Here is a 9480-nt window from a genome sequence, read left to right on the forward strand (position 1 = left end):
ATATTGACAGCTGTATGAATAATTTTTGGTTTATTGTAATCCATTACATACCTTTCTATCAAAGTTATCTAACATTATCCAGCTGAATTTGTTCTGACACAGTTTATCTCTCAGTTCTTGTCATATTTTATGACCATTTTCTAAACTATAATGAATAAACTGTGATAATGTGAGAAATGTTGAAGAATGTCTGAATAAATTTTGGTTTGACTGTATCTATTTGATAAATGAAGTTAACCAACTAACATTATACATACCCTTTTGGTTTCTGTACCCAATATTTCAAAAATTTACAAATGCAATGAAAATATTGGTATCGGTACTCGGTATCGGCAAGTACCAAAACTAAAAGTATCGGTATCGGGTGAGTACTGGAAAAAGTGGTATCGGTGCATCCCTAGTATCAACCATCACAAAAGAAGACTTTCCTTGCTTTGTTTGTAGGCCTAAAAATGATTATTAACTTTCTATTTCATACATAACATATCCTTTGTGATCTGACTCTGTAAGCCGGATGACTACATTAGTGTGTTTTAGCAGTAAATTACACATCCGGTTTATACACGTAAAGATCATTACAACAGCGTGAATGTGAGGTTCACTTTAATATGACCACGAAAGAGAATATGCAGATGAAGTTTCAGATTCTGGCTCTATTCTGTTTGATAAGACATTTATTATAAAAAAAAAACAAATGATCACATGATGCAGGAAAATAAAATTATATAGTATGGGAAGCATAATACATGCGTGTTTACTTTAAAGCCTAATGGTTATCATAAGAGCAAATCCTTGCATTGAATTTTTTTTTTTCTTAGTCAAACAATCACTACCAGCCCGTCTTACCAGACCTCCTCAGACTAAACTAGCCTCTTCAGGGTTTTGTGATGTTTGAATTCTGAGATTCTGCCTGCAGACCAGCACACACAGGAGAGGATCTGAAATCAATCTCACACTCTTCAAGAAGATAGGAATAAGCCAAAGAGGAAGATTTGTTAAATATGAATTAAAGTAAAGGTAGAAATCCAATGCAATAAAGGGCAGATTAAACACCAGCAGAGTTAATATGAAAATGACTAAAATGTGACGATCTGGTTTTCTGTGTGTGTGAGAGTGACAATCAGCAGAACATGAAGCTCTGCCAGATATTATCCATGTGATCACTGACACAATCAACACAAATACAGCAATAAAGAAATTACGCAGAAAAGGTAAAACAATATAACCAATAATGACACAGAGAAACACAAGTATGTAGAAAATTATAAAACATGGTGAAGAGAAAACAGAAGCCGCATACAGTGGATATTTCACTGAGAGAATTCCCTCTAGCGCCACCAGCTGGTTTAAGAGGAGACCACAGACTCTTGATGCCCACCACAAAGCCCAAAACACCCAAACTGTCCAATCCTTATACCAGGGGAACTCATCTAAGAGATGTTTAATCAGTATGTATGGACTCAAGAGAAGCTCAGCAAAGTCAGTGAGGAGGAGGAGGATGATGAAGACTGAAATCCGGTGTCCGTTCTTTCTGTGATGAATTAGATCACCGACAGACCAAACAAGAGCTGGTAGACCTGCACACACACTAATGATGGTGAAGATGGACAATCTGACCTTTATCTCCAGCCGGTCAGCTTCCAGCTTCCATCTAAATGGATAGTTGTCCATGTTTGAGTGTCTCTTTCAACTCTTTGCAATGTCCTGCTGAAAATAATTAAGCGTATAAATAAGACAAATTAGTATTTGTGCTGAATAATTGCACAAATTATTTGCTGAGCAATTTTCAGAAGATAACAGCAACAACGGCTGGACTACTGCAGTGCTCTTCTGGCTGGACTTCCATCAAGCACAATCACACCTCTGCGAATGATTCAAAATGCAGCAGCAGAATGAAGCCAGGAGAGCCCATATCACACTTCTATTTATCCTTCTGCTCAAATTCGACCTTAACACTTGCCTACAGGACAGCCACGGGCTCCGCACCCTCCCTGCATCCTCTCTTATGAGTCTGCATCCCCGCCAGAAGACTACACTGTTCCTTGCTAATGCGATGATCTTTCCAACCCTATCTGGAGCCCAATCCCTGGCAATCAAGAAAGAGCTGAAAACTCATCTCTCATGCTTTGTATTACTAGCACTCCTCGTGATTATTACCTCTTTAAGAGGAATCGCCTGCAACAACTTAGAATCATCAGTCTGAAAACATTCATGCATTCTAGTCTGTATTCCATGCCAGTTCATATTTAATGACTTCAAGTGAAAAAAATAACAATCATGTCTTACCTAAATATATGTATTGAGGAGATTTCGACAGCGTTGTGTTCATGGGAACGTTTCCAACTCCGTCTCTCGCTCTGTCTGTGTGTCCTGCTTCTTTTTTTTTTTTTTTTCTACTGCTGGTTTCTGGTTGTTGGTTTATCTGATTTGATCTCAGCTCTCATATCTGAGCTCTGACTGTGGTTTCAGTAAGAATCATGAATAATCTTTACTTAAAACATAATGCTTAAAATTATTGTATACTGTATGTAGCACCTCTATAAATGCAATGCAGATTTCTACAAATTATAGGTTTTCATGTAATATTTGTTTTATTTGTCTACAAAATAAATTATGATCAATGGTACTGTTATGTGTAGTGCTGTAATAAACTCACGACAGATGAGTATAATCCAATTTAGACTTTTGATTATAAATCCACAAGGAATAAACATAGCACACACAATAATAAAGCAAATAGCTGGCAGAGAACAGAACTAAACAGGAAGTATATATAATGTGTAAATTAATAAGACACTGCTGAAACTAATACGTAATCAAGGAAATGAATGACAAGATCAGAAACAAGAAGTAAACAGGGCAGGAGAACCAGGAACGTAAGAAAACACAACAAAAAGTCCATAACCGTGACAGATGCCTATAAATATTTCAAATTTATTTCATAAATACATTTCTACCCATGCCAGCTATAATTCAAATATGAAGATGCCTTTCTACAAAAATAACGTATTATTTAATCTCTTCACTTTTTTCCAGTCCTTTATTATATACAACTGGTAATTTGCTGCTCTTTAGCAGGCCGTCTAAGAGTTAAAAAGCCCACAGTTCATCAGTAAATCACTGAACAAGTAAGATGAAGAGTTCACATTAGGAATGAATTAGGAGTTAATCTCTAAAACACTAAACAAGTTTAAATAAATAAAAAAAAATATTTATAAACAATGAAAACCAGCTCATTGTACATCCGGAAAAACAAAACAAATAGCATTCATTCAGTCAGTAAGCTAGTAACTCACTCATTCACATACACATTAATCTGCTTACTTATCCCAAATATCCACCCCACTCATTTCTTTAAATTGCATGGTACCACTAAAGGGCACCATATTATGAAATATGCCAGTATTTAGAGCACAGACAAAAGATTACAAATATCAAAGTTCAGTTTTACAGCCATTATATATATATTAAGTGACATTCACTCAACGTTCACTCTTGAATAAATCCTACTTTATTGGTTAAAATGCAGCCAGGCCTTCATCAGACATCAAGAACAGCATTTCTTATGGCACTACGGTGTTCACATAAACGAGTTCTTAATTCTCTTTAAGTTTCACCAACAGACAACATTCCACATGGACAGAGTATAGCATAAACGACATTACATGAATTGCAAGTGATGACATTTTTTATAAATATATCTCTACCTGTTATAGGATGTGAAACATATTTCAATCTCCTGGTTTATTGACATCGAGTGCAATTTCCACATTTGTAGTTACCCGGAGAAATTACAAATAATAAAGAATTATGGGGGCTTGTACATACATCAGCCTTAACTAAAAAGCTCTTTAAATTATTTGCTTTACAGAAAGACATTAATGGGGGATGTTCAAACGTTTTGGAAAGGCCTGGGTCTGATTGTAGAAGATGTGTTGGCGCTTGAGGAGTAAATGTTGTGATAAATTGCACAGAAAACATCAAGATCAGTTCTGTTTTTGTTCAGTATCATATACAGTACGTGTATTGCCTGAATGACACTAAATGTTGGACCGATTCTGATTTACTTCCTATAGCAATCTTTTGGTATCACTTCAAATTAGGGAACACATATGCAGATATGTATATGTATATATGAGTTTTCCCTCAATAAACTCCTAATTTGCTGCTTATTAATAGTTAGTAAGGTAGTTGTTAAGTTTAGGTTTTGGGTAGAGTTAAGGGATCTAAAATATGGTCATGCAGAATAAGGCATTAATATGTGCCTAATAAGTAATAATAAACAGCCAATATACTAGTAATATGCATGCTAATAAGCAACTAGTTAATAGTGAGCACTGGTCCCTAAAATAAAGTGTTCCTGATATTTTTTTACGGGAGCAATCAGTTTGCTAAAGCTTGACAATTCCTTGCCAACGTCTCATTTTTAATAAAATAAATGGTGTTTTTTTTAGTGGGGGTAGAAAGAGGTAGTCCAGAGCATTGACACCCTGAGTCGCCATACTTCCCAGTACAACGACTGGTTTTGGAGCTCACTTAAGAATTAGGCTTCTCTGCTGTGTGTTAATGTATTAACTTTAAATGTAATACTGAATAACACGCTATACTTAAAATTATAATCAAGTACTTTACATTTACTCTACACTTAAGAACACATCAAACAACACATCGAAATAAGTGTACTTATTTAAAACATGACACTTTACTAAAAATAAAGATTTAAAATGTACTTCAAAGTAAAACTTTTAATTTGACATTATTACAAAGGTCACTTTTTAAAAGTGTACTTAAGTGAAAGTCATGAATGTGTCTCTCTTTAAGTCACTTAAGTGGCCTTTATTTCATTATCATTATATTATCTGCAAGTACAGTTTATTAAAATACACTTAAGATTTGAAGTACACATTCAACACAATTAAGCGCACTTCTTTTTCACAGTTTCAAAGGCAAATTATCGGTCAACTACACATTTTAATATTAGGTGAAGATCTAATTTTGTTCACTGCCTCATTATTACCCATAACTCTGTGTTTTTGCATCAACGAGAGCATCTGTGCTTATTATCTTTTGAATAAACTAGTTTTAGGTCACATTCTAAGCTGTAGGTTAGAATTAATTCAGTGTTGTACAGAAATGCAGGCTTGAGAAGCACAGCTGCTCTCAGATCAGCAGTCGCCTGCAGCTCTTTGCTTGAGCTCTGCTGCTGCTTCTGCACCCTGTCAGGTCATGTGACCGTCAGCCTTCCCAGCATGCAACAAAGGTCACTTTTTAAAAGTGTACTTAAGAGTGTTCAGGAAAAAAAAATTGACACATGAAAGTGTCTCTATTTAAGTCACTTAAGTGGACTTTTATTTAATTAATATTATATTAACTGCAAGTACAGTTTATTTATTTATAATATAATATAATGAATAGTTAGTAGTGCTGTCAAACAAATAATCACGATTAATCGCGTCCAAAATACAAGTTTTTGTTTACATAATATATGTGTATATATGTGTGTACTGTGTATATTTATTATGTATATATAAACACACACACATGCATGTATATATTTAAGAACAAATATGTTATACACAGTGCACACGCATATATTATGTAAACAAAAACTTTTATTTTGGATGTGATTAATCGTGATTAATCGTTTGGCAGCACTAATAATACATTTTTGTCCCAATTTCTTCACTTTATTGTTGCACAGTTGCACAGTCCAAATTCGGTAAAATGTGACCGTGTGAACTTTTATGAACTTTTAAGACACACTAAAGTATCCTGTTATTTTTCAAATTAGTTCTCTTTTAAGGGAAATGTCAAATATAATTAATTTACATGAAATGCAAATAGGTCTTTGACTTACTCTTATACCTTTTTTTTTCTTTTTTTTTTTCCAAAGTGACCATCAAGGATAAAACAACAACAGTGATCCTGCCACAGCTATAAAATAAGCCTCTGAAAATTAATGTTTCATATTTTCATCCACATTATTCTCCAGACTTCACACCAATTTTCTTCCTCATCGTTAGTGTTTGTGTGGGTCTGCCAGCTCTGGTCTGGGCTTCAAGTCTTCTGCACCTTCACAGAAACATCAGAGGCCGGATCTCAGCCTTCATCATCCTCCTCCTCCTCAGTGACCTGATTCAACTGCTTGTAAATGTATATACAGTGACACAACTACTGACAAAATTATACTGGACCCCTCAGCTTTTCCAGGTTTGGTCAGGGTTACACTGGTGTGGTTTTCAGCTGCATCAGCTGGTGGCTCTAGAGGGGGTTTTGACACTGAAATATCCAGTGTTTTCTGAGCATTGCTCACTGCCGTGTTATCTCATAATCTTCATCATTGTTCTTGTCTTTTCTGTAGCCAGTGGATTAACTGCACACAATCCTGTATCTATTCCTTTCTTGTTCAGTCTTGGCACAAGTTTAGCTCCTCTGAGCTTATTGGTCACCTGCAAAGCTCCTCCCACTCCTGTCAGCAAAAACACACGTTCAGTGTGCACTGTTGCCATGGTTACCTCTGTTATTCTGTACTTACCATTCATGGTGATCATCTGTATGAACTTCTTCATCAAGGGTGAAGTCCATATGTCTTGGTTTGTGATGTCTGTCTGTTTGATGAGTCTGAGAGTAATTTCAGATCCTCTCTTGTGTGTTTTGGTCTGCAGAGGAAATTTCAGAGATGTTCAGACACCACAAACACACACAGAACCTGGTCAGAAATCAGTCTGGACTCAGTGGCCATGAGCTCAATAATTGTTTTTGCAACTCTTCTTTTTTTTCAAAGCATACATGTTGAAAAATGTATTGTGTAATAAACTCCTGCTTCACTGGTTCTGTCTCTTCTATTCATTGTTAGTCTAACTCTCTTATTAAATGTTGACTTTTAAAACTTGTAGTCATCATTGGCTCATGTTTATGATGTAAAACCAGGGTTTGTTTGTAGTCACTGAAGCCTTATGAAGTTTTGGTTTCTTCCAGGATGATTTTTGAAACTTTGCCATATTTTAAATTTGACTCCACAGTGGCATCTTGTGGTGGACATGATCCTCTGATGTTCCCTTATTAATAAGCTACATAAAAGCTTTTGAATTCAAATGTATATTTTTGAATTTGTTGCATTTTTAAACACTTTGCTTTGCATTTTTATATTGTGACCTCATGCTGAAGACATGATAAATTACATTTATTTTCCAAGTATAGAGCATGTACATAAATAAAGAAAGAAACACATGTCCTGAGTATACAGTTTTCCTTTAAGCCACTTATATAGATTAAGATTAATTTGTGATACAGAAGAGACATTTGATAAACAGTCTAGAGGATATCCGCAGATTTGGATTCAGTCAGCATTTGACAAAGTAAAGCAATCAAGGAGAATTCAATAATTAAAGAATGACCTACCATACATTCTCATTTATACAAAGAAAAGTCAACAAATCAAATACTGGTTTGTTTAACTTCAAAGATCCTCAGATGTTCACGTACACAAGATCTCAAATTTTGGCGAATATGTTAGTTAGATCAGATGTGGTACGCGGTGACAAAAAGGCATATATACGAGGTTGTTTTCATGTCGATGTTGTTCATCATGTTCATTACAATTTAAAATCTGTGTCTCTTTCCACAAAAAAACGTGTATCAGATTAAATCTTGTATAACATGTTCTACTAAAAATGTTATTTATTTGCTTCAGTGCTCTTGTCCATTGATGTATGTAGGAAAGACATCAAGGTCACTAAAATAAGATAACGTGAACACAAATCAGCTATTCGAAGACAATGTTACTTCTCCGATCGCCAGACATTTTATTGACTCTAACATGATATAAAACAACTTAAATGTATAGGCATTGAAGAAGTGAAAGATTCTCGCCGTGATGGAGATACTGACAAAAAAAAAAGTTTACAAAGAGAAGCATTCTGGATGTTTTATTTAAAGACATTGTCACCTTTAGATTTGAATGAGGATTTTGACCTTTCATGTTTTCTGTATTTTTTATTTATTTATTTTTTTGGGCACAATGTTTATGAACAACATTTTTTATTTTTTTTTGCCTGATGTATTATTGTTTCCATTATTTCATTTTCAATTCTTGATGTTTAAGTGGAGTCTGTGGATTAATTGATTGATTGATTGATTGATTAATTATAATCACCTGATGTATGTCGTCTGTTGTATAATCATTGAGAAACAAAGAATTATACAACGATTTAATGAGTGCAGACCAACCTTTCAATGAAAAATTCAGATTTGTATTGATTAATGTGTTGATTATTGAAGCATATTTTGTGTAGGCATATACATTCATTTTATACAGCTGCACTATTGATAGACAATTGACTTTTTTTTTTTTTTTAAGCAACTCGGTGTGGCCATAGAGGATAAAATTAACTACAGTGATCCTGACACCTCTAACACAACTGCTTAAATATATTTCTGTGGTCCATATATGAATGGAACACATTTTCATCCATATCATTCTCTCTGTTTGATGAGTCTGAGAGTGATTTCAGATCCTCTCTTGTGTGTTTTGGTCTGCAGAGGAAATCTCAGAGAGGTTCAGACACCACAAACACACACAGAACCCAACACTGATGAGACGTCAGTTTCATCAGTCACCAGGGGTGTTTTTTGAAAGAAGGAGAACATGAAGACTGAAGATACTGAAAAGTGTAGAGATGCATTATTTGATGTGAAAGAAAGAAACAGTTTACACTCTTCAGGAAGTTAAATTACTTCCCTGTTTCTTACTCTTAACTGGGGATAATATATAATAGTTTAATAATAAAATGTAGCCTTTATGTATTAGTTTTAAATGTAAATGCAATCACTTTTCCATTAAAATATTTGCTACACTATAATTATTTACTCATGGAAGACTTCCAGTGTTGCTGTTCTGATCATTGCTTTTGCAACCCTCCTGTTTGTTCATAGTCACTGAACTTAGTCATGTATAGGTGAATGAAGCCTTATGAAGTTTTAAGGGTTTCTTACAGGATGTGTTAGGGAAATTATTTGAAGCTTTGCCATACTAAAATTTGACACCATAGTGTCACCTCATGCTGGATTCGATCCTCTGATATTACCTTATCAATGTAATGAACTCCACCAAACGCATATGGCATTTATGTTTCAGTTATCAATGAATGGTTTGAGAGTAATGTAATGTGAAGTGATGATTATTTAAAAAAGAAAGAAAGAAAATTACCAGGGTTTATTAAATAATCTTAGTTGAATAAGTTGCATATGTTTTCTCCATCTGACCAGCAAAAATCCAAAGAGTTTTGAAAATTAAAATTAAAGTGTTACAAATTAAGGGGCCAAGCACACACACACACACACACACACTCTCACACACACACACACACGCACACAAACGCACACACACGCACACACACACACACACGCACACAAACGCACACCCACGCACACACACACACACACACACACACTGACACACACACACACACACACACACAC

Source organism: Sinocyclocheilus anshuiensis, unplaced genomic scaffold, assembly GCF_001515605.1.
Source record: "Sinocyclocheilus anshuiensis isolate Anshui unplaced genomic scaffold, SAMN03320099.WGS_v1.1 scaffold1347, whole genome shotgun sequence".
NCBI lineage: Eukaryota > Metazoa > Chordata > Actinopteri > Cypriniformes > Cyprinidae > Sinocyclocheilus > Sinocyclocheilus anshuiensis.